This window comes from Mesoplodon bidens, assembly GCF_964165515.1.
Source record: "Mesoplodon bidens genome assembly, chromosome: 13".
NCBI lineage: Eukaryota > Metazoa > Chordata > Mammalia > Artiodactyla > Ziphiidae > Mesoplodon > Mesoplodon bidens.
In genome coordinates, this window is record NC_138169.1 from 14,373,561 (window position 1) to 14,399,919 (window position 26,359).

Below are 26,359 nucleotides of genomic sequence, written 5' to 3' on the forward strand. Positions count from 1 at the left end.
CAAACTGTGTTATTTCCGTTTCAAGGAAACTTCATTTTTGCAAATGCTGGTAGGTATACCATGGACCAAAAGGGAGCTTCTATGACCAAGTTTAGGAAATATGTAATTTTTTTTTTTTTTTTCGGTACGCGGGCCTCTCACTGTTGTGGCCTCTCCCATTGTGGAGCACAGGTTCCGGACGCACAGGCTCAGCGGCCATGGCTCACGGGCCCAGCCACTCTGCGGCATGTGGGATCTTCCCGGACTGGGGCACGAACCCATGTCCCCTTCATCAGCAGGCGGACTCTCAACCACTGCGCCACCAGGGAAGCCCGTAATTATTTTTAATAAATATGTATTAAGTGGACACTACATGCCAGAAATTGTGCTGTTTTCTGGGATACAGTAGAGAAAAAAACAGGTAGAAGTCCTGTACTCATGGACCTCAAAATCTAGGGATTAAAGAAAAGTCTACTGGTTAAAGAGAATAAATGGGATTCTTCCCTCATGGGCCATGCAGTCCATCAGTTTGAAGGTACACTGGGAATATCTGGATACACATTTTGCCCAAAGCTACTGGGCATGTCACGGATCTAGTGTTCCACAAAGGAGGCTTTGGGAAATGCTTGTCAAGACCAACTGCTGTGAGCATCATCAGAAAACGAACTCTACACCATTGCCAATTTTCAAAGCATTCCAACACTTTAAAAAATGTATATAATCCTAGATGACTCAACTAATTTGATCTCTGACGATTCATAAGGCATTTTGAGAACTCCTGTGTCTTGGATCATCCTCTGGACATGGGTCATCCTTGTACTTGGAGTATGATGACATATCCATTATGAGACCCCCCTATCTGGCTGGTCGGTGACTGGAGGGCCTTGTTCTGCATTTACATCAGTGTATGGTTCTGTCTTTGTAGTCACTTCTCATAGGAAATGCACTCCTTAGACTGGAAATGCCTATAGAGAGTTTTCAGCCATAAAATATACACTCTCCCAACACTCAAATCCGGCAGAAAAATCTAATCAAAAGAGAGATCCGCTTTCTCTCATCCCTGCCTGCAGACACAATTAGCTGCTTCTTCCTATGTATTTACAGAACGCTGTACCTATAACTATCTGTAGCATTTATCACAGTAGCTTTTTTTTTTATACAGCAGGTTCTTATTAGTCATCCTTTTTTTTTTTTTTTGCGGTACGCAGGCCTCTCACTGCTGTGGCCTCTCCCGTTGCGGAGCACAGGCTCCAGACGCGCAGGCTCAGAGGCCATAGCTCACGGGACTAGCTGCTCCGTGGCATGTGGGATCTTCCCGGACCGGGGCACGAACCCGTGTCCCCTGCATCGGCAGGCGGACTCTCAACCACTGCGCCACCAGGGAAGCCCTAGTCATCCATTTTATACACATCAGTGTATACATGTCAATCCCAATCTCCCAATTCATCCCGCCACCATCCCCACCCCCCACCGCTTTCCCCCCTTGCTGGCCATACGTTTGTTCTCTACATCTGTGTCTCAATTTCTGCCCAGCAAACTGGTTCATCTGTACCATTTTTCTAGGTTCCACATATATGCGTTAATATGCAATATTTGTTTTTCTCTGACTTACTTCACTCTGTATGACAGTTTTTAGATGCAGCCACGTCTCTACAAATGACCCAATTTCATTCCTTTTTATGGCTGAGTAATACTCCATTGTATATATGTACCACATCTTCTTTATCCATTCATCTGTCGATGGGCATTTAGGTTGCTTCCATGACCTGGCTATTGTAAATAGTGCTGCAATGAACACTTTGGTACATGACTCTTTATGAACTATGGTTTTATCAGGGTATATGCCCAGTAGTGGGATTGCTGGGTTGTATGGTAGTTCTATTTTTCGTGTTTTAAGGAACCTCCATACTGTTCTCCATAGAGGCTGTATCAATTTACATTCCCACCAACAGTGCAAGAGGGTTCCCTTTTCTCCACACCCTCTGCGGCATGTGTTGTTTGTAGATTTTCTGATGATGCCCATTCTAACTGGGGTGAGGTGATACCTCATAGTTTTGATTTGCATTTCTCTAATAATTTGTGATGTTGAGCAGCTTTTCATGTGCCCCTTGGCCATCTGTATGTCCTCTTTGGAGAAATGTCTATTTAGGTCTTCTGCCCATTTTTTGATTGGGTTGTTTGTTTTCTTAATATTGAGTTGCATGAGCTGTTTATATATTTTGGAGATTAATCCTTTGTCCGTTGATTCACTTGCAAATATTTTTTCCCATTCTGAGGGTTGTCTTTTCGTCTTGTTTGTAATTTCCTTAGCTTTGCAAAAGCTTTTAAGTTTCACTAGGTCCCATGTTTTTATTTTTGGTTTTATTTCCATTACTCTAGGAGGTGGATCAAAAAAGATCTTGCTGTGATTTATGTCAAAGAGTGTTCTTCCTATGTTTTCCTCTAAGAGTTTTATAGTGTCCAGTCTTACATTTAGGTCTTTAGGACTCTCTATGTATAGTATCATGTCATCTGCAAACAGTGACAGTTTTCCTACTTCTTTTCCAATTTGTATTCCTTTTATTTCTTTTTCTTCTCTGATTGCCGTGGCTAGGACTTCCAAAACTATGTTGAATAATAGTGGTGAGAGTGGACATCCTTGTCTTATTCCTGATCTTAGAGGAAATGCTTTCAGTTTTTCACCATTGAGAATGATGTTTGCTGTGGGTTTGTCATATATGGCCTTTATTGTGTTGAGGTAGGTTCCCTCTATGCCCACTTTCTGGAGAGTTTTTTATCATAAATCGGTGTTGAATTTTGTCAAAAGCTTCTTCTGCATCTATTGAGATGATCATATGGTTTTTATCCTTCAATTTGTTAATAGGGTGTATCACATTGATTGATTTACGTATATTGAAGAATCCTTGCATCCCTGGGATAAATCCCACTTGATCATGGTGTGTGATCCTTTTAATGTGTTGTTGGATTCTGTTTGCTAGTATTTTGTTGAGGATTTTTGCATCTATGTTCCTCAGCGATATTGGCCTGTAGTTTTCTTTCTTTGTGACATCTTTGTCTGGTTTTGGTATCAGGGTGATGGTGGCCTCATAGAATGAGTTTGGGAGTGTTCCTTCCTCTGCAATTTTTTGGAAGAGTTTGAGAAGGATGGGTGTTAGCTCTTCTCTAAATGTTTGATAGAATTCACCTGTGAAGCCATCTGGTCCTGGACTTTTGTTTGTTGGAAGATTTTTAATCACAGTTTCAATTTCATGACTTGTGATTGGTCTGTTCATATTTTCTATTTCTTCCTGGTTCAGTCTTGGAAGGTTATACCTTTCTAAGAATTTGTCCATTTCTTCCAGGTTGTCCATTTTATTGGCATAGAGTTGCTTGTAATAGTCTCTTAGGATGCTTTGTATTACTGCAGTCTCTTGTAACTTCTCCTTTTTCATTTCTAATTTTATTGATTTGAGTCCTCTCCCTCCTTTTCTTGATGAGTCTGGCTAATGGTTTATCAATTTTGTTTATCTTCTCAAAGAACCAGCTTTTAGTTTTATTGATCTTTGCTATTGTTTTCTTTGTTTCTGTTTCATTTATTTCTGCTCTGATCTTTCCTTCTGCTAACTTTGGGTTTTGTTTGTTCTTCTTTCTCTAGTTCCTTTAGGTGTAAGATTAGATTGTTTATTTGAGATGTTTCTTGTTTCTTGAGGTAGGCTTGTATAGCTATAAACTTCCCTCTTAGAATTGCTTTTCCTGCATCCCATAGGTTTTGGATCGTCGTGTTTTCATTATCATTTGTCTCTAGGTATTTTTTTATTTCCATTTTGATTTCTTCAGTGATCTCTTGGTTATTTAGTAGTGTATTGTTTAGCCTCCATGTGTTTGTGTTTTTGACGATTTTTTCCCTGTAATTGATTTCTAATCTCATAGTGTTGTGGTCAGAAAAGATGCTTGATATGATTTCAATTGTCTTAAATTTACTGAGGCTTGATTTGTGACCCAAGATGTGATCTATCCTGGAGAATGTTCTGTGCACACTTGAGAAGAAAGTGTAATCTGCTGTTTTTGGATGGAATGTCCTATAAATATCAACTAAATCTACCTGGTCTATTGTGTCATTTAAAGCTTCTGTTTCCTTATTTATCTTCATTTTGGATGATCTGTCCATTGGTGTAAGTGAGGTGTTAAAGTTCCCCACTATTATTGTGTTACTGTCAATTTCCTCTTTTATAGCTGTTAGCAGTTGCCTTATGTATTGAGGTGCTTCTATGTTGGGTGCATATATATTTATAATTATTATATCTTCTTCTTGGATTGATCCCTTGATCATTATGTAGTGTCCTTCCTTGTCTCTTGTAACATTCTTTATTTTAAAGTCTATTTTATCTGATATGAGTATTGCTACTCCAGCTTTCTTTTGATTTCCATTTGCATGGAATATCTTTTTCCATCCCCTCACTTTCAGTCTGAATGTGTCCCTAGGTATGAACTGGGTGTCTTGTAGACAGCATATATATGGGTCTTGTTTTTGTATCCATTCAGCAAGCCTGTGTCTTCTGGTTGGAGCATTTAATCCATTCATGTTTAAGGTAATTATGGATATGCATGTTCCTATTACCATTTTCTTAATTGTTTTGGGTTGTTTTTGTAGGTCCTTTTCTTCTCTTGTGTTTCCCACTTAGAGAAGTTCCTTTAGCATTTGTTGGAGAGCTGGTTTGGTGGTGCTGAATTCTCTTAGCTTTTGCTTGTCTGTAAAGATTTTGATTTCTCCATCGAATCTGAATGAGATCTTTGCCAGGTAGAGTAATCTTGGTTGTAGTTTCTTCCCTTTCATCACTTTAAGTATATCATGCCACTCCCTTCTGGCTTGTAGAGTTTCTGCTGAGAAATCAGCTGTTAACCTTATGGGAGTTCCCTTGTATATTATTTGTCATTTTTCCCTTGCTGCTTTCAATAATTTTTCTTTGTCTTTAATTTTTGCCCATTTGATTACTATGTGTCTCGGCATGTTTCTCCTTGGGTTTATCCTGTATGGGACTCTCTGCACTTCCTGGACTTGGGTGGCTATTTCCTTTCCCATGTTAGGGAAGTTTTTGACTATAATCTCCTCTAATATTTTCTCAGGTCCTTTCTCTCTCTCTTCTCCTTCTGGGACCCCTATAATGCGAATGTTGTTGCATTTAATGTTGTCCCAGAAGTCTCTTAGGCTGTCTTCATTTCTTTTCATTCTTTTTTCTTTATTCTGTTCCGCAGCAGTGAATTCCACCATTCTGTCTTCCAGGTCACTTATCCGTTCTTCTGCCTCAGTTATTCTGCTATTGATTCCTTCTAGGGTAGTTTTCATTTCAGTTATTGTATTGTTCATCTCTGTTTGTTTGTTCTTTAATTCTTCTAGGTCTTTGTTAAACATTTCTTGCATCTTCTCAACCTTTGCCTCCATTCTTCTTCCGAGGTCTTGGATCACCTTCACTAACATTATTCTGAATTCTTTTTCTGGAAGGTTGCCTAACTCCACTTCATTGAGTTGTTTTTCTGGGGCTTTATCTTGTTCCTTCATCTGGTACATAGCCCTCTGACTTTTCATCTTGTCTATCTTTCTGTGAATGTGGCTTTTGTTCCACAGGCTGCAGGATTGTAGTTCTTCTTGCTTCTGCTGTCTACCCTCTATCACCATAGTTATTATTCATGACAACCATGTAGGGTTCCCTATTTTCCACCGGCACTTTGCAAAATATTTTCCATGTATTATTGCTTCTTTTCCCAACTCATAAGTGGTAGATACTATCACCACTCCTGTTTTAAAGATGAGAACACTGGGGCTCAGAAAGGCTAAATAACTTGCCCTAAAAATATGATGTGTAAATGGAAGACCAAAATTGAATCCAAGCTAATCTGATTCCCAAGTCCACACTCTCTCCTCTACATTTCCCAATTCATGGCTTAAAGCTTAGGTCTTTGAAACTTAGAAACTGAAGCTTAGGTCTTCAGTTTCTTGAGTGATTTCTTTGAGTTTCAGACAACACCTAACACAGTTCATGATACCTCGTGAGGGCTCAGCAGAGACTAACTGAATGAGCTGCGAGAGGCAACATGGTACCAAGGAGCGAGATTTGGGTTAGAAAGCAAGAAAACTGGGTCCTTCTCCAGGCTTTGTAACTAATCCATGATGTGACCTGAGCAAGCCTCTTCCTCCTTTCTGCACCTTTGTCTTCCCATCTGTAAAATGTGAGGACTGGAAGAGATGATTTCTAACATGATCCCTCCGTCTTAGTCCAAGTGACCTACAGTGCAAGCTTCTGCCACATGGTTTTTTAATGGGAATTCCCAAGAGGATAGAGATGGTATTGTCTATTCCTGACATCCTTAGTGCTTACCAGAGGGCCAGGCACAGAGTCGATGCTAAGTCAGTACTTGTTAAATGAATGAATAATGAATGAATAAATGAATGAATGGATACTGACACCCACTCGAACCTCTGCTGAGAAAAACATAGAAACACCTCCCACATCCCAAATCCCAGAAAGAAGCAAAAGCCATTTCCTTGTAAGGGAAGATAGATCCACCAGTGAACCGCAGCACAGACCCAAGCCTTCAAGAATGGGAGTGGCTGGAGGCCAGCCAATAGGGGCAGACGGAAGTTGAGGAGGAGGGGGAGGCCTCTGAGATCCCCCTTCCCACCCCACACCCCACCCATGAACTTCAAATTCCTGGGTCAGACTTTTCACCACTAGCATGGAGCCTCTGGAAAATATACATGAGAAGGGTTCAAGTCTAGTTTTTGCAAGGTCTTTGCCCCATCTCTCACCCTCCCCTGACGTAGACGAAGAAAAGACCAAGAAGCCAAGAGACAGAACACTGTAAAAACCCCTTTGTGCAAAGTAAATAAATAACTCAATCCAAGACCTCATCTTTCTAGTTATAAAAACATGTTTTCCTTGCTTTCTGACCCTCTAGCATTTTGGAGTTTGGGGAGTTCACTGGGTGCCTAGTGTCCATGAACACTTGGAAAGTTCATCACCCTGACCCTTCTTGGCATTCAAATCTTAACACTGGTGGCTGGAAAGTACTTTGGCTTTGGAAAAAACAAAAAAATCTGTTTTTGTTTTTGTTTTTGTTTCCAAACATCCTCATCACTGAGCTCCCACTTTGGGACTTTGTGCTGGGTTTTCTCTGATAGCTTATAGGTTAGCAAACACATAGCCAGAGTTTTCCTTTTCCCATGGACTCTGTGGAATTCACCTGCAAACTTGGTGATTATTTATGTTCTAACATACTTTTGGTCAAGCCACCCAGGACTTCATATCCACAGGAAAACTGACAAATCCAATCAACTCTCCAAATACTGTTCTGTAAAGTCTTATTCATTTGGATGCCATCAGTTCAGAATTTTTGGATAATTCAGACAGTCTGGATGGAAGTTGCTTTTTGCACAGCTCTACCAAAAAAAAAAAAAAAAAGAGTTTCTTAAGAAATTGATAATGCAAAGCAGACCGCTGGAGCTGAGAATAAACTGTCTTCAAGTTCTTCAGAGTGGCATTCACTGACAGGCAATCAACGATTAATTACAAATTATTTTTATCAAATAATTAAAATGAATTCCAGGCAACTCACCACAACCTTGGGAATAGTATAGGATAGAGGGGGGGAAAAAAAAAGAGAGTTTCAATCCATCATACATGGGCTCAAATTCCAGCTTTGCAACTCATGAGTTTCCGTTACTGTGCATAAACTACTTCACTTCTCTGAGCCTTAATTCTGACATATGGAAAAGTGTGCAGGATGGACATAAGAACTGGAAATCACATAGGTGAAGGGAGAGTTTCCAAAACTATGCTCAGAAGGATTGTAAGTTCACAAGATGTTAACACATATTGCATGAAAAAGAGATCCATGGTTGAATAAGCTGGGGATAAACTAGGCTAAACAAAATTAAGTATGTTTGCTTGCTTTTTGCATTTGTTTATTTGTAGACCTTCTCAATGCCTTTAATACTGCGCTTTATGTTGTGAATTTCCAAAAGGAGGATAGACGAAGCATTTTTTCCCAAATTTCTTTCACCAGAAAACTCTTTCTGTTGAAACACTTTTTGACCTCTTACAGAACTCCCACTGAACATAGCTTGGAAAACAAAGCCCTACGATCTGTGGTCTGAACTTTGTCTCCAGTAGGGGTGTTGAGCCCTTATGGAGACATTCATACTCTATCCCCAAATCCTCTTGGGACCAAGGCCAAACCTAGTAGAGTTCATGACCAGGAAACCGTATTTTGGCATATGAAGCCATAGTCTTACAGACTCCCCACAAACCATCCTAGAAAAGGTAACTTACAGGATTTTTTTTAGATGTACCTGGAAGCCATTATATCTGGATGCTAGGATCTTGAAGGTCATTGACTCAAGGCCCTAAAGGTTTCAGAAGATTAAGGAAATGGACTGGAGAGACAAAGCATGGGAGGGAGGCAAGGAATCTAATTCCGGCACTTGATTAGTATGTTAAGTAAAGGAGAGTTTGGGAAATCACTAACGTAATGAAAAAGAGAAACCATACAGAATAAAATTCGAGTCTTGTTATCAGTTTTCCTTCTAGGAACTATGATAAATGCAGCTGTCCTTATCCTCAAGGGACGAAGAGAAGGACATGCAAGGAACTTGGGATGGTATTAAAAAGTGGGTCCAAAAAAATGTCAAGATTAGCCCTTACCCTAATAAGATTGAAAATAGTATTAGCAAGACAGAGTTCTCACCCTCACAATGATCATTACTCATAGCTCATAGCTACGAACTAAATGAAAGTTCCAGACTGTAAGATGTCGTTCATTCATGTCTTCATTTATTTGTGCCTTCAAGACTTTCGTGTGTTTAGCATGTGATAGGTGCTGGGGAGAGAGTGGTGACGAGGCTAAATCAAGTCCCTTCCTTCCAGGAGCTTACATTCTAATAGGGGAGCATGGCAGAGGCAATGATGCTCACCAGCTCTTCGTGTGTTCCTCCATATTTCCCAGCTGCCCTTGAACTTAGGTTGGGGTCACATAACTGGGTTCTGTTTGATGGGAACGTGGGCAGAGATGGCCCCACCTTTAAAAACACCCTCCCATGTGACTCTCCAGCCTTTTCTTCCTCCACTGTGATGACCTTAGGGGTCACGTGCTCTTTTGGAAGAGTAAAAAAGACGGAGAAGGGCTGGCCAAGTACATAGGACTATGACGTGAGAGAGAAATAAACTTTTATTGAGCTAGGCACTGAGATTTAGGGGTCTTCTCTGTAGTACGCATGAACAAGAGTGGTCATGTCTGGCCCATGTGCAAGTGAACAGGGAAAAACAGACAAAAAAGAGAGGAGTTGATATACAAAGACAGAAAGCCGAGGTGAGAAGCCACGTGAACCAAGACAGATGAACAAAGTCATCTTGGATCCTGAGTTGGGGGCTCCTGCTTCTTGGTCCTTGTGTGGTCTACCAGGTACCCTTGCCCTTGATTTCTTCAACATACCCCAATGTCCTCCAATACTTCCATGTTTGGGGTACAATTTACAGTAAACTTTTGCTCCCAATGACTAAAAAGTCCTTGACTAACTCAACACAGTATGGCTAGAGCAGTGAATGGGTAGAAGAATGGAACAGTCTTCCCTCTGAAACCAAAACAGAAAAAGCACGTATAGGGCACTATATAAGCATGCCATAGCCTGGCTTTCAAGTAGCACACAGTAGGCTCATAAAAGTTTGAGCAAATTGTAAAGGGAGGGACAGAGAAGAACACTGAGAAGATGAATATTTTTTAAATAAAAGCTTTTTCTAAATGTTGTTCAAAAGGTCACTTTACAATTTAATAAAACAAAAATAATAATGTAGTGAAAAACTGCCAAGATCACGGAGTTAGGACTCATTATGTACTGAAAGAGCTTGAAATAAAAGACAACTCTTAAGTACCGTGCATTATAATTATTTGCTATTGTAAAGAACCACAGTCAGTCCTCCGGCTGACTAACCTCGACTCTCTGTCAAGAACTGGAGATAGTGTTGGGAGGACTGTCTCATTCTGGGGCCTGGCTTCCTCTGCCAGTTTCCCCCAGGAGCCTGTCTGTGTGACAAGGACGACTTCATCACCAATCTCTTCTTTGGCTCTCCCTAACCTTGCCTGGCAGGGAAAGGGGGAAAAAATAACAGGGAACAATAGTCTCACTGAGAGAAATAACTGAAAGATCATGGGGAAAGAAATCCAGCAGATGAGTTTCTTAGTGAAAGGATCTACGTTTCTAATCATTTCTTTGTTCCCCCCTCTAGGGTAGGGACTGTGTCTGGACGCTTCACTGTTGTACTCACAGCCTCCTAGAGCAGCAGTGCTGGGCACAGAATAGAGGATCAATGATCATCTGCTGATTGAATGAACAAATGAATGAGAGTATCCTTTACTTTCTTGTTTCTAGATTGATGTCAATTCTGAGATCTAAGACTATCTCAATATAAGAAGATAGTTCAGGTCATAAACTATGGAACCTCTGACCAAATGTGGAATAGCCAGGGAAGCCTCTCACATGAGTTGGAAGATTTCAGCAACTGTGGTGAAGCCCAGAATGGGAAAAATACTTCATTGAGGTTATGCAGAGATGCTTCTTTGTTCTTCCAATGGTCATTAAAATGAGGACCTGTTGTGCGCTAGGTTCATGCTAAGACCAGAGGTGATTAAGAAACAGTACTTCTTCTTACATACAGATAGCCAACGAACACATGAAAAGGTGCTCAACATCACTAATCATCAGAGAAATGCAAATCAAAACTACAATGAGGTATCATCTCACACCAGTCAGAATGGCCATCATCAAAAAATCTAGAAAAATTAAACGCTGGAGAGGGTGTGGAGAAAAGGGAGCCCTCTTGCACTGTTGGTGGGAATATAAATTGATACAGCCACGATGGAGAACAGTATGGAGGTTCCTTAAAAAACTAAAAATAGAACTACCGTATGACCCAGCAATCCCACTACTGGACATATACCCTGAGAAAACCATAATTCAAGAAGAGACATGTACCCCAATGTTCATTGCAGCTCTATTTACAATAGCCAGGACATGGAAGCAACCTAAGTGTCCACTGACAGATGAATGGATAAAGATGTGGCACATATATGCAATGGAATATTAGCCATAAAATGGAACGAAACTGAGTTATTTGTAGTGAGGTGGAGGGACCTAGAGACTGTCATACAGAGTGAAGTAAGTCAGAAGGAGAAAAACAAATGCCATATGCTAACACATATATATGGAATCTAAAAAACCTGGTGGCAGGGCAGGAATACAGTCGCAGACATAGAGAACGGACTTGAGGACACGGGGTTTTGGGGGTGGGGAAGGGGAAGCTGGGACTAAGTGAGAGAGTAGCATTGACATATATACACTACCAAATGTAAAATGGATGGCTAGTGGGAAGCTGCTGATTCACTTTGTTGTACAGCAGAAACGAACCCAACACTGTAAAGCAATTATACTCCAATAAAGATGCGAAAAAGAAAAGAAAAGAAAAGAAAAGAAATGGTACTTCTTCTTCAGCAGAAAGGACAGACCTGTAAAATGGTCTACACTCTAGCCCAGCATTATCCAGCCGAAATCTAAGGGAAGCCACATTTGTCATTTTAAATTTTCGAGTAGTCACATTGTTAAAAAGTGAAAATTAACTTGTGAAATAAATTTAATATTATTAAATGTATTAATGTATAAATATACTACTAAAATGTATATTTTTAACCTAATACAGCCAAAATATGATCATTTCATCATGTGATCAAGGTAAAAATTATCAATGAGATATTTTACATTCTTTTTTCATCCTAAGGCTCCAAAAAGAGGTATACTTTATACTAACAGCCCTTCTTATTTGGACACTAAATTTTCATTGAAAATTCCTGATCTATATTTAGGAGTCATAATATTTACAGTTGAAAAGTGCAGATTCACATACTAAAGTTGTTTCAAATATACTTAAAAGCCTTCCAATAGCTGAATCATGTCAGTTTTAAAATTTGAATTTAAATTAATCAACATTAAATAAAATGAAAAATTCAGTTCTTACATTGCTTAAGCCACTCTTCAAGTGCTGAAAAGTCCCAGTACCTACTGGCTACCATATTGGACAAGTATAGATCTAGAATAGTTCCATCACTGAAGAAAGTTCTGTGGGACAGCATTACTCTTGGTGGTCTAAGAAACCTACAAACATTGAGGATAACCATGTGTTTTGCCCTTTTTTATATCCCCTAGAGCAATGATTAATTCATAAGATTCCGTAAATGATTGTTGAATGAATGAATGAATGAATGACCACGCTGTCACATTACAGAGGCTAGAGGGTTTAAAGAAAACTTGAGAAAAGAAGGGACATTTATGATAGGTCTTAATGGTTGAATAGAAGTCCACTAGGCAAACAATAAGGCAAAGACAGAGGAAGAGCCTGGTACATAGGTGCTGGATTACAAAACGATCTACTGTGTTGTTAAGAGCATGGTTTTTCATTCATTTGTTTCATTCATGGTTTTTCATTCATTTGTTTTGCAAAATCAAGATGAAATTGAACTTTTTCTGCACTACTTTCCCGCTGGGTGTCTTTGGAAAAATCACTTAACCTCTCTTAGCCTTGGTTTCCTCATCTGTAAAATGGGAGTACTAATTTCATTAGTTTTGAGGACTCATGAGGTTATAGATGCAGAGTGTTCACCACAGTGCCTGGTATATAATAAACAGTCAAAAAACATTAACTGTCAGTCATTATTGTGTCCAGTGTTTAGTGAGAAGTGGATTGTGGCAGCACAGTAGGGTGCCAGATAGCCCCCGACCCTGACATCTCTTCTCCTCCTCTGTCTTAGTGCCCTGATTTTTAATAGTGTAGTTATGTCCCAGTTAAAAGCCCACTTCTCTCAGCCTTCTTATAACCAAGAGAAGCCATGGGCCCTAGTGTAGGTCAATAAAATTTAAATGAATGACCTGTGTGTTATTTCTAGGAAGTTTCTTAGAGGGAGGGGGTTTCTCTTCCACCTTCCTCCCCTGCTGTCCCGAAAGCAAATGATGCACTAAGTTTGGCAGAGCAGGAAATCAGAAGGCACCTGAGTCCCTGATGAGCGAGTAGTTCTAAGTGAGAGAAGCAATAGGTAACGTTTCCAGTCTTCCTTGTCCTCGGAACCAGTTCGTCAAGGACTATCTCTTGGGATGAGAACAAAGTTTGGGCAACATAGTTTAGGGGATGAGGATGGAATCGTTAATAGCTGAGATGTCAGTGGACCAGGAAGACCATCATCTATAAAGAGTGTGTGCACTTTCTCACACTCTGGGATGCTGGAGGGATGGTGAGGTGCCATCAGGGCCGATGGTCACCTTACAGCTACATGGCTGGAACTGGTCATCAGTTTGTGAGGTCAAGGGGACCAAAGGTGATTTGTTGGACAACAGCAGTGGTGGCTTCACCATCTGGTGTGGGTTTGTCCTTTTTCTGCTATGCCTGCAGCTGCGTGTTTATTGTGGCTCTCCTGCTGACTGTCAATTGACATTAGATGCTCAGGAATGTTGCCGTGTCTCTCAAATCTATTGTGTTTCTCGTAAACTGTTGTTTGTTGTGGCCGAAAAATTGGACGATGGGATTGTTTTCAGGCTGTATTTTTGGAGCAGTCATTTGATGTTTGGAAGAGTACGTTTGCTTATGTGTTTTTAAACCATCAAAAATGGGAATAAAGTCAATAAGTTACTCCTTGCTGTCCTTCAAAGAAACCCAAGCATGGCTTTGGACATCCTTTGTCTTAAATACTCTACCAAAACTTGATACATTGAGCTAAGTAGACTGGAATTGTTCACAGAGAGGAAAGTATCTTATAATCCCCCAAGTAGGTTGTGGTATCCTTCATAAAAGAAATAAAGGCATCATTCCAGAGACTCACTATGAAGTTTTGCTATTATAATCCAACAGAGAACTTAAGTGATTCTATATTCCTGGAGTTACTTCATCAGGAATTGGGTTCCTTGACTTGCTGCCTATGTAGGTATGGCTTTCAGATGAAATGAAATAGATCCATCAGGCCCCTTGCACTTGCTGGGTGAAGTGAGCCTTGAGGTTATCAATAAATTGGAATTATTATTGTTAACTATAGTTATTACAATGATTTTTTAAAAAATTTTTTTGATGTGGACCATTTTTAAAGTCTTTATTGAATTTGTTACAATATTGCTCCTGTTTTATGTTTTGATTTTTTTGGCCACAAGGCATGTGGGATCTCAGCTCCCCGAACAGGGATTGAACCCACACCCCCTGCATTGGAAGGCAAAGTCTTAACCACTGGACTGCCAGGGAAGTCCCTACAATGATTTTTGAATAACCCTGACAGCTATATTTTCTTCATGCTAAGAATAGATATATTCCATCGGCAACTTCCTATAAGTGTGGCACTAAGCGCTTTACATAAGTCATCTCAATCCTCCCAACAATCCTAGAGGCAGGAGTTGTTATTAATGGCATTTCACAGGAGGAAACTGAGGATCAGAGAAGTTAAGCAATTGCTCAACGTCACACAGCTGAGACCGGTGTCAAAGACAAGCCTGCTAGACTCTGAGAGTCCTGAACTTAATGCGTTAAGCTATGTTGTGATTAATGCTTCGTATTTAGCTACTATAAAACCAGGTAATGAGCCTCTTCCTCCATTAGCCAACTACATTGTTTAATATTACTCCATGGGCAAAGCATTTGGGAAAGTATTTTTTCTGCAATGCCTTAAAGCAACGTATTCTTGGACCTTGCTTTTCTCATCCTCAAAATGGGGTGTTGACTTCAACAGTCTGTTCTGAGGATTAATGAGGCAATGGATGAGAAGGATTCAGAGAGATGGGAATAGGAGCCTGAGTCTCAGCTAAAGGGATACGAAACGGTAGGGTTTTTTCATCTGAGCTAGTTCCCTCTATTTGCATTTGAACTCAAAGCGGGAAGGAATACATTTTCAAAATGGAACCCAAGGCTGTTTAACTCAATCCTTTCATATCATTACAGGCCTCCCCAGATGAGGCTAGCGGCCCCCAGTTATTCACAATTAATTCTGTTAACCATGAACATGTCAAAAAACTACAACTGCCAAATTTTGTGAGTGGAGATGTTCCCAGTTCCCACCCACAGTCAAACATCTGTGGAAATTCCATAGAGGGTCTTCAGGCACAGCTGAAACCTCTCATGTGGGGCTACTCTTGTGGACAGGAATGATGCTGGGCCAGTCCACCCTGGTTTTCCAGAAAGTATTTGGGCTTTCCAAGTCTTGGGCAATATTAGCCAAGGATTGTTTATCTGTTTTGATTGTTGCACTCTTTCCAAGTTGAAGTCATCTGTGAAGTGTTTTCTTGATTGCAAATATGGACCCTGTTTAGTTTGCTTGTGTGTGTTTTGCTCCATGTAGAAGAATCACCAAAGAGAATAAAGGTCATCTAGAGGGAAAAGAAGTTCCCCCAACGGGAAATAAAGTGAGCAGGAAAAAAAAAAACCAAACCAGCAGGAGTGCTGTTGCATCTACCGTGATGTGCTCTGCACACAAGGGCCATGTGTGCGTTACTGGCTGATAGGAGCTGGTAGAACCTTGAGAAAGAACACATGCTAAAGCCAGGCAGAGCTGTGCTAAAATCTCAGCTCTGCTCTTGTAAGCTGTGTGACCTTGAGCTAGTGACTTCACCTTTCTGAGCCTCCGTGACCTTTTCTGAAAATTGGGAAGAGGAGTGGTAAATAATAATGACTGGTTATATTTGTTGAACCTTTACTATGTGCCATTAGTCCTCTTAATTCTCACGACACATCTTTGAGCTCTGAAATATCACCCCCATTTCACAGAAGACAAAGACTTGGAACACCTTCCCCATAGTCACAGAATAAATGGTAGAACCAGGAAAGGATCAGTATGCTATCTGGTTACGGAGAGTAAGCTCCTAACGTGGTTTTAACACAAAGCGTTGATGTGAGAATTCAGTGAGAAGATTCAAGTAAAGTGCCACCTCCTAACAGAATTATTCACCAAGAGTATTGGCAACAAAAGCAAAAATAAACAAGTGGAACTATATCAAACTCAAAAGTTTCTGCACAGCAAAGGAAATCATCAACAGAGTGAAGAAACAAGCTATGGAGAGGGAGAAAATATTTGCAAACTGTATATGTGATAAAAGGTTACTATCCAAAATATACAAGGAACTCCTACAACTCAACAGCAAAGAAACAACCCAATTTAAAAATAAGCAAAGGAACCAAATGGACATTTCTCCCCAAAAAGACATACAAATGGCCAAAAGGTCCTGGAAAAAGTGCTCAACATCACTAATCATCAGGGAAAACAAAACCACAAGGAGAGGGCTTCCCTGGTGGCGTAGTGGTTGAGAGTCTGCCTGCCGATGCAGGGGACACGGGTTCGTGCCCCGGTCTGGGAAGATCCCACATGTCGCAGAGCGGCTGGGCCCGTGAGCCATGGCCGCTGAGCCTGCATGTCCGGAGCCTGTGCTCCGCAGCGGGAGAGGCCACAGAAGTGAGAGGCCTGCGTACCGCAAAAAAAAAAAAAAAAAAAAAAAAAAAAAAAAATCACAAGGAGATATCACCCGACGCCTGTTAGAATGGCTAATTATAAAAAAACAAGAACAAAAAATAGCAAATGTTATCAATAATGTGAAAGGGAACCTTGCACACTGTTGGTGGGAATGGAACTTGGTGCAGCCGCCATGGAAAACAGTATGGAGGCTCCTCAAATAATTAAAAGCAGAACTACCACATGACCCAGCAATTCCACTCTGATATTTATCCAAAGGAACTGGAATCAGAACCTTGAAGCCATATCCGCATTCCCATGTTCATTACAGCATTATTCACAATAGCAAAGACGTGGAAGCAGCCTAAATGTCCATCAGTTGGTGAATGGATAAAGAAAATGTGGTATTTACATACATATGAATATTATTCAGCCTTTAAAAAAGGAGGAAATCCCACCATTTGTGACAACATGGATGAGTCTGGAGGACATTATGCAAAGTGAAACAAGCCAAACACAGAAAGACAAATACAATATATCGCTTATATGAGGAATCCCATAGAAACAGACAGTAGAATGGTGGTTGCCAGGGGCTCGAGGGAAACAGAGAGCTGTCAGTCAAAGGGTGCAAAGTTTCAGTTATGCAAGATGAATAAATCCTAGAGCTCTACATACAGCACAGCGCCTGTAGTTAGCAATACTGTATTGTATACTCAAAAATTAGTTAGGAGAGTAGATCTTATGTTATTATTCTCTTATGAATAGTCAAGGGAAGGAAGGAAGGAGGAAGGAAAGAGAGAGAGAGAAAGAAAGAAGGAAAGAGAGAGGGAGGGAGGGAGGAAAGAAGGAACTTATGTAATGATGGATAGGTTTGCAGTATAGATGTAGAGATGGTTTCATGGGTATATACTTATCTGCAATATCATCAAGTGGTATGTATTATATACACACAGCTTTTTGTATATCAATCATACCTCAATAAAATTGTTTTTTTTAAAGATTCTAACTATTTACATACACACCCCCAAAAAACAAGTACTACCTCCTAGGCATGACATACTCAATTAAAATAGGTCCATGGATATAGAGGTAGATTCATTAAAACACACACACACACACACACAAAGAAACTTCCACCTCCAGAGCTAAGGGAAAAAAAGAAAGGTGAGCAGTAAGGAACTCTCAGATAATAAGGGCTTCCCACTACAATGAAGCCATTGATATCCGACAATGAAAGGTCCGAGGGGGGAAGAGATTTGATGGAAATGTGATAGATGTGGGAAAAGACTAATAAAGCCTCTATTCTTCCAATGACCCTGGCCACTGAGGCACCAGGATGTGACAGGGCTTGAACATCAGCTCCCAGGGGGCCAACAGGTCACAACTGTCAGGAAATTCCTGTGGGTCAAACTAACAGATACATGGAGAACCTTCCATGTTAGAGACTGTGTCAGTGAACAAATGCACAGCATCAATTAGACCCTTGGAGCGAGCTTCAGAATCGATCCCTTCTTTTTTTTTTTTTTTTTTTTTTTGCGGTACGCGGGCCTCTCACTGTTGTGGCCTCTCCCGTTGCGGAGCACAGGCTCCGGACGCGCAGGCTCAGCGGCCATGGCTCATGGGTCCAGCCGCTCCGCGGCATGTGGGATCTTCCCGGACCGGGGCACGAACCCGTGTCCCCTGCATCGGCAGGCAGTCTCTCAACCACTGCGCCACCAGGGAAGCCCTCGATCCCTTCTTATGTCAGATTCCCAGAAGGCATTTGCACGTTCAGCCGTGTAGGTGCAACATCATTTACTGAACCACTGCTATGTCCAAATTCCAATTTGGGGGCTGTGGGAAACAGGACTCTGGTCATCACCACCACGGTACTTAGAATACAAATGGCGACAATTTAGAACCCATGTGGCAGAATTAGAAATCACAATGAAATGAAGGTTGTCAATGAAATTTTTTTGTCAAGTATACGAAAGACACAACATCATCTACACATAAACACTATAAAAAATGAAAAAGCATGGAACCAAAGTTCTGACTTGTTGGAACCTACAGTTAACCAGAATTCTTTTCTCCTATTTCACTTTTAGGAAAAGACATGGATTAGAACAGTGGTCCCCAACCTTTTTGGTACCAGGGACCGGTTTCACAGAAGACAATTTTTCCGCAGACCGGGATGGGGGAGTGGGGCTGGAGGGGCAGGACGGTTCAGGCAGTAACGCGAGCGATGGGGGCCATGGATTCTTCCCCCACTCACCTCCTGCTGTGTGGCCTGGTTCCTAACAGGTTGCAGACAGGTCCACGGCCCAGGAGTTAGGGACCCCTGGATTAGGAAAATAAATGAAGGTGGATTCAGAAATTTAGCCAAAAGAGGAGTCAGAACATATTCAACTTAATTTCCAATACCTTCTGCATCTTTTTCACCAATATTCACTAGATTGTGAGTACCGTGAAGACAGAGGCCACATTTTTCCGTTCACTGCTGCATCCTTAATACCTAGCAGAGTGCACAGCACTTAGTAGGAGTGTAGCGAATGTTGATTGAATAAACACTGACCCCCGCCCCACCCGTGTCCCATAGATATTTATGCAACAAAGGAAGATTTGAACTGTGATCATCATTGGCCAAGGCAAGAAAGGAGATGCACCTATTAGAAAATTTGTCAAAAATGAGGTGTGGTAGATTCAAGATGGCCATAAATTATTTGCTACTCCTCCTACTGAGAGGTGAAAACTAATTCCTTTCCTTGGAATCTGTACTGATCCTACTGAACTTTCTGACCAATAGAATCTGGCACAAATTTCTGAGACTAGGTCATAAGAGGCCTTTTGAGGTACACTTTGGCCCCTTGGAACATTCTTTCTATGAGCCCTTAGCTGCCCTGGAAGCAGCTCAAGTCTCTCTGCTGGAGAGAGGTCACTCGTAGGCAGTCCTGTTAGCAGTCCTAACTGAGCCATCCTTCCAGCCGGACCCTTCAGAGAAATGAATGAAACCTTTCTGGACACCCCCATCCCGGGGGTCAGAACACCTTCTCTATAAAATGCCAGATACTGAAGGCTCTACAGGCCCCCCAGTGTCTGTTGTAACTAATCAACTCTGCTGTTACAGCATGAAGGCCATCATACACAGTATATAAAAGAATGGGCATGGCTGTGTTCCAGTAAAACTTTATTTACAAAAACAGCTGCCGGGCTGGATTTGGCCTGCAGGCCATAGTTCTCTGACCTCTGCTCTCGACCATCCCCCGTGAGCTCTGTTAATGCTGCATGGAACAGAAGAATCGCCCAGCTGAGTCCTGCCCAAATTCCTAACCTGCAAGATAGTTTAAAAATAAAGCAGATTTTGTTTTAAGCCGCTACGTTTCGAGCTGTTGGTTATGCAGCCATAGGTAACTGGAACAAAAGAATTACAACCAAAAAAAATGTAGGGGGTGGGAGGGAGGCAGGGATAACTCTCAGTCCATCCCCACAAGCACAACAGCTGCTCTACGTGAGGATGGAGGAGTAGAAAATAAAGGCGTTATCACCCAGGACTGGATTATTCTAGCCAGAAGTAAGGAGATTTGAGCTCAGAATGAAAGAAGGTGTTGACGACGAGGGAAGGACGCAGAGAAGAGCAGAGTGTTGTGCATGGTTGCAGGACAGCCTTACGGCAGGAGTCCAGGGGCTGAGGGAGGGCACTGTTCGTGCTATTTTCTACACGGATGGTGCCCCCAGGAGATGTTCATCACAGTAAACCCGGTTAAGAAAGAGCAGGAGGGGGCTCCCCTGGTGGCGCAGTGGTGGAGAGTCCGCCTGCCGATGCAGGGGACACGGGTTCGTGCCCCGGTCAGGGAAGATCCCACATGCCGCGGAGCGGCTGGGCCCGTGATCCGTGGCCGCTGAGCCTGTGCGTCCGGAGCCTGTGCTCCGCAACGGGAGAGGCCACAGCAGTGAGAAGCCCGCGTACCGCAAAAAAAAAAAAAAAAAAAGAGAGAAAGAGCAGGATGTCATCTATTAAATAGGCTTTGGAGTCAGATAAACCTGGGTTCACATCCAGCTCCATCTCTTACCTAGGGCACGAGCCTGAAGAAGCTTTTTAAACTCCCCGAGGCTCACTTTCCTCACTTTAAATAGTCCTTAGCTCCTAGGGTGCTTGTGAGAATAAATGAGGCTCTCTAAGTTAAATTTAGAAAAAGGATAGGACTTCAGTAAACAGAGTTTAATATATATGTATTTGTATATGTGTGTGTGCGTGTGCGCACCCACACATACACATATGCTTATAAAGAAAAAACCTACGGGTGCAATAAGACACCACTCAATGGAGCCGAGGGTAGTTGAAAACAAGGGTTTTCCAGAGCAAGAGTTCATAAAAGTCACCAAGCATGCCTGGAGCCCTCACTCAAAAACTGTGAGGCACTTTAACACATTATCTGACGTCAGTGTAGTTAAGAATCACCTTGGGGTCCTTGCTGAAATGCATATCCCTTTCCTTCCCCCCACCTCGCACCCCCAAGAGATTCTGATTCAGCAGATCTGGGCTGGGATCCAGGGATCTGAGCTGTTAACAAGCGCCCCAGGGTTTGCTCATCCAAAAAGTCCTCTGGTCGCACTTGGAGAAACTTCTTTCTGTAAGCCTCATGCCATGAAGAAACAGCTCAGAGAGGTGAAGTGGCTTGCCCAAGGTCATCCATCTGGATAGTGGCAGAGGCAGGTCTTTTAATCCATGTCCTGTACTCTAGGCACTCTACAGCATCTGCCTGTAAACTAGGTATGATGACTGGCACTGTTCTTCACTGTATCTCCAGGTTTCTAGCAAAAAAAAGAAGCCTGGCTTTGGGAATCTTCCCACCCAATCATCCTATTGTACAGATGGACAAACTGAGATTCCCACGGTGGCAAGCAGTTACCTCCGTTTGCACAGAGAGCAAAAGCCTGGATTCTCAGCCCAGCACACTTTCCTGCCCTCACTTTCAGACTTTGCACCAAAATGATACACTAAATAAACCTGGCATGGGCTCTGGTCATGGTAAACTGAAGCCAAGAGTGATCAAATCCCACTGGTTCCCATTACACTATAAATCTCAGCATTAACGTCAAACGTGGTGGGGAAGCAGAGTCACCAAAACCATCGTGAAATCAGTCCTTTCTTGGTCTGGCAAAATCAGTCTCAACCCATCACTCTATTATTCCATGTTATGGCCCTGAGATCAGTCTAAACAATCCCTTTCTATAATTTAAAAAAGCATACTCCTTGCTAATGTCCCAGGCTCCTTTTAGTGAAGGGGAAGTTGCCAGATGGGATGACAGAAAGCCAGACGTGTGAGATGGCTCAGGCCAGCAATACAATGAGCCATTACAAGTTCCGTTTATTTTATTTGGACAACACTTCTCTCAAAAAGGGAATTAAAGACTGGAGTCCGCACCCTCCTAAACTTTTCTGAACAATGCATGGTCCATCCTTTTTAACACAAAGGGTTGTTTTGTAATCCAGCTACACACACACACACACACACACACATCCCTCTGTAAGTTTATGTTATGGGTGGAATTTCTTCACCAAGTATATATGTTTAAGGCCAGCTACTGTGTAACTCTGGATAAAATATAGAAAAGCACTCTTAGGCTCAATTTCTTAATCCCCCAAATGAGGAAAAAAACCCAGTATCTACAAGGTTTTCATAAAGAGTCAATAAGTATAAAGATTCTGCAGGATGTCAGGCACGTAGTAGATGCTAAATAAATCACAGATGGTCATGACAGCAGCAGGGACAGGAGGGCATGGTTTTGAGATGGTCAGCATCAGGAACTAGACTATTTGGGTTTGTAATTATAGCTGTCGCACTTATTAGCTCGGGAATTTGGGGGAAATGACTTAGCTTCCAGGTACATCAATCCCCTCAAATATAATATGGGGATGGTAATAATAGCATCTATCTTCTAGGATGGGGAGTTTGAAAGGAATAATCCACATAAAGTGTGTGGTACAGAAAAAGTGCTCAGTAAATGTTAACATCTGGTGCTGCGTGTAGCTAATCTGGAAATGGGGTTTCTCCTTTAGTTCTTCTTTGAACTGTAAACCCAAAGTCTATAGATTCTCCAGCGTATTTTCCATGTGGCTCTGGTTGTTTCACTAAGGGCCCCCAAAGAACCACTGTCTCTCTTTCAATAGAGATCAGAAAACCCAGACATCCGTCCCCAAACCGTTCTAGGAGAAGGCCAAAGCTGGTAGGACCACGGGCTGAGCTACTTGGGTGATTTCCAGACTCAGCTTTGAGTAAGAATCACCTGAGGAAGCCTGCTAAAAACATAGGTTCACAGGCCTCGGGATAGAGATTCTGACTCCGTAAGGCTGGTGCCTGGGGATCTGCATTTTAATGTCTTTTGCCCCTGGTGATTTTAGCATGGAGGTTCTCAGAAGGCCTTTTGGAGTCCCTGATCCAGCTCAGTTGCAACCGATGGAGAAACTGAGGCTCAGAGAAAGAAAAGGACTTATCCAAGGCCAACCAGTGGCATAGATGGGACTTTAACGCATGCTTCTGAATCTTCTGGACCCTCCCTGTATTTTTTCTTTGGTTGCCTTTGTCCTTAGAACAAACAGGGGGAAGCCCAGCCCCTTTATTCAATCTCTGGGTCACAGAAGACCCTGAAGCCTCCTGCAAGAGACCAGCTGGGCCTCAGTCCATCACTGCTTCCCCATTTTTCCCAGAGGTACCCTCTCCCACCCTCCATCTTTCTCCTTGCTCAAGCAGAGTTCAGAAAACAGCTAAAACCAAACTGAGGAATAGAAGCAGGGCGGGCTTTTTGTTTCTGTTTTGTTTTGTTTTTTAATTTGTATTTTATATCGGAGTATAGTTGATTAACAACGTTGTGTTAGTTTCAGGTGTACAGCAAAGTGATTCAGGTACACATATACATGTATATATTCTTTTTCAAATTCTTTTCCCATTTAAGTTATTACAGAGTATTGAGCAGAGTTCCCTGTGCTAAGCAGCCCTTACATCTATTAGCAGACCATTAACAATGGATTGACAGGGAATTTCTTCTTTTTCTTTTTTTTTTTTTTTTGGAATACCAAAATGGCTTTAATATCTCTGATTTCAGTGACATTGAGGATGTACCCTGGTATTTAACTGCATCTACTGATGCAGCAGCTTAGTCAAATGGCTATTAGATCTTCAATGGCTGGACACCACTCAGTGCTATCAATATCTTTCATCTCCAAAAGCCACAAGACAGGGCTCTTTCCCTGCTTTTTGCATGAGGTGATGCAGGATTTAGGAGCAAATGGGATCAATGTATCAAAGCTTTAGGAGACATTTGGATAAGTACACCTGATAGTCTAGATTCTGGGGGCTCAGGAGACAGAGTTTATGTGTACATACTTTACGGGGCAGACTTTGTTATGGCCCTCCTAATGGACGTTCCAATCATGACAGGAAATAAGATTGTATACAGAAACCCGGAGATGAGGAGAGTATCTGGTGACAGGCCATTCTCCGAGCCAAGCTGGCATGCTAGCAGTTTGGCTGGGAGGGAAGAAGAGCTAAAAGCTCAGAGTGAGAGCATGACCTTTCTCTTGTCTGTTTGTTGACCTCCGCTAACACCTTGGTAATGAAGTGACACTACAGATGCTCAGTGAGTGTTTAGCAAAGTTCAACTCATGTCTCAGTCTATTCAGTAGGGAGCTTCCAATTCCTAAGGCAGGAGCAGTGGAAAGCTGACTACGCAGAGTCAGGAGACAGACAGACCTGAGTTTTCCTGCCAGTCGCTCGCCAGCTGTGTGGCTTTGGGCAAGTTGCTTAACCTCTCTGAGCCTCGATTTCTGCATCTATAAAATGGGTTTAATAACAGTGCCTCAGGATGTAGTTAGTGATGTGCTGTATGGAAGCATTCAATAAATTGTTACTGAAGTTTTTGTAGTTATTATTTTTTGGATGGTTCAAGATCCCAATATCTCAGATGCCTAGAAAGAGAGATCCTGGGCTATAGCAAGGGCTGCCCCAAAGACATTATTAATGCTTTAGTTAAGGCTTTTATGTTTGCAAGGGAGAGAAACCCAACTCAAATGGGTTTTAGGAACTAAAAATACTATATTGATTCACATAATTAAAAAGCCTCAGAGTAGAGCTGTCTGCCGTCAGGCATGATTGGATCCAGGTACTCAAATGATGTCATCAAGATTTAGCCTCTCTCTTCACAGCACGTAGGTTCCTTCAAAAACTAAAAATAGGGCTTCCCTGGTGGCGCAGTGGTTGAGAGTCCGCCTGCCGATGCAGGGGACATGGGTTCATGCCCCGTCCTGGGAAGATCCCACATGCCGCAGAGCGGCTGGGCCCGTGAGCCATGGCCGCAGAGCCTGCGCGTCCGGAGCCTGTGCTCCGCAACGGGAGAGGCCACAACAGTGAGAGGCCCGTGTACCGCAAAATAAAAACAAAAAAAAACTAAAAATAGAGTTATGACATGATTCAGTGCCCACTCCTGCGCATATATCCAGAGATAATTATAATTCGAAAAGGTACATGCACCCCCATGTTCATTGCAGCACTATTTACAGCAGCCAAGACGTGGAAACAACCTAAATGTCCACCAACAGATGAATGGATAAAGAAAATGTGGTGTATTTATATGGAATACTACTCAGACATAGAAAAGAATGAAATAATGCCATTTGCAGAAACATGGATGGACCTAGAGATTATCATACTAAGTGAAATAAGCCAGACAAAGACAAATATCATATGATATCACTCATATGTGGAATCTAAAAAAATGATACAAATGAACTTATTTACAAAAACGAAATAGACTCACAGACAGAAAACAAACTTATGGTTACCAAAGGGGAAAGGGCAGGGAAGGATAAATTAGGAGTTTGGAATGAACAGATGCACTCTGCTATATATAAAATAGATAACCAACAAGGACCTACTGTATAGCACACGGAGCTATACTCAGTATCTTGTAATAACCTATAAGGGAAAAGAATCTGAAAAAGAATATATATATATATATATATATATATATATATATATATATATATATATATATATATATATATATATATATATTTATTTATTTATGTATGTATGTATATATTTACAATGTTGTGTTAGTTTCAGGTGTACAGCAAAGTGACTCAGTTATATATAACTTATACACACTGTAAATCAACTATACTTCAATTTTAAAAAAAAGATGCTCTCGATAAAAATTTAAAATAAATAAATAAAATAAACTTCTTTCATTGATTACTCCAGAAAAAAAAAAAAAAGAAAAAAAATGACCCCAACTGAAGCTTCAGTGACAGTCTCTATACCTGGCTTCCTACCTGAACCACCTTAGCACTCTGTCTGAGGGTACTCTCTGGCTCAGAGTATGCTCAGCCCAGGAGGGATATACAGGAAGTGCCAGGGGAGTGGATGCCCCAGGAGCATCCCTGATCCAGTGATGGGAGGAGCTGGTGGATAAATGTCCAGCTTCCTCACCCACAATGGAAAAAGCCTGAGATTTCCACAATGTCTCTCAGAGGCCTAGAGACATGGAACCTCACTTGCCCTGCAGGGACCCTTCATTGGCTTTCTCCCCAACCCTGACTCGCTTCCCCACCCCCTCCCAGTGTTTCCTGGGATCACATCCCAAATAAATGACTTCCACCCAAATCCTTGTCTCAGGCTCTGGCATTTTGGAGAACCCAAACTAGGTCACTACCAAATCTAGTCATCGAGAAACACGATTTGGGCCATTGTGTCCCCGCCATGTAAAGCCCATCATTGCCCTCGGAAGAGGCAGGTCCCTCATTAGGGAGCACAGGGTTTTCCAAGCTCTGGCCCCTCTGACTGCTTTGGCTTTATCTCCTGCTCTCATATATCATTCCATGGGCTTCTTGGAGTACCTTGAAGATGCCATA

The 26,359-nt window shown here is 41.8% G+C and overlaps 1 long non-coding RNA gene across 2 annotated transcripts in view; it reads right to left on the reverse strand.

Annotated features, from left to right (window-relative positions):
• The window catches only part of LOC308627150, a 297,953-nt gene that overhangs the window by 203,345 nt on the left and 68,249 nt on the right, over positions 1–26,359 (reverse strand). For both annotated transcript variants that reach the window (XR_014017358.1, XR_014017359.1), the window contains one exon: positions 18,725–18,790. This is a non-coding gene — a long non-coding RNA (uncharacterized lncRNA). The remainder of the gene's footprint in view (positions 1–18,724; positions 18,791–26,359) is intronic.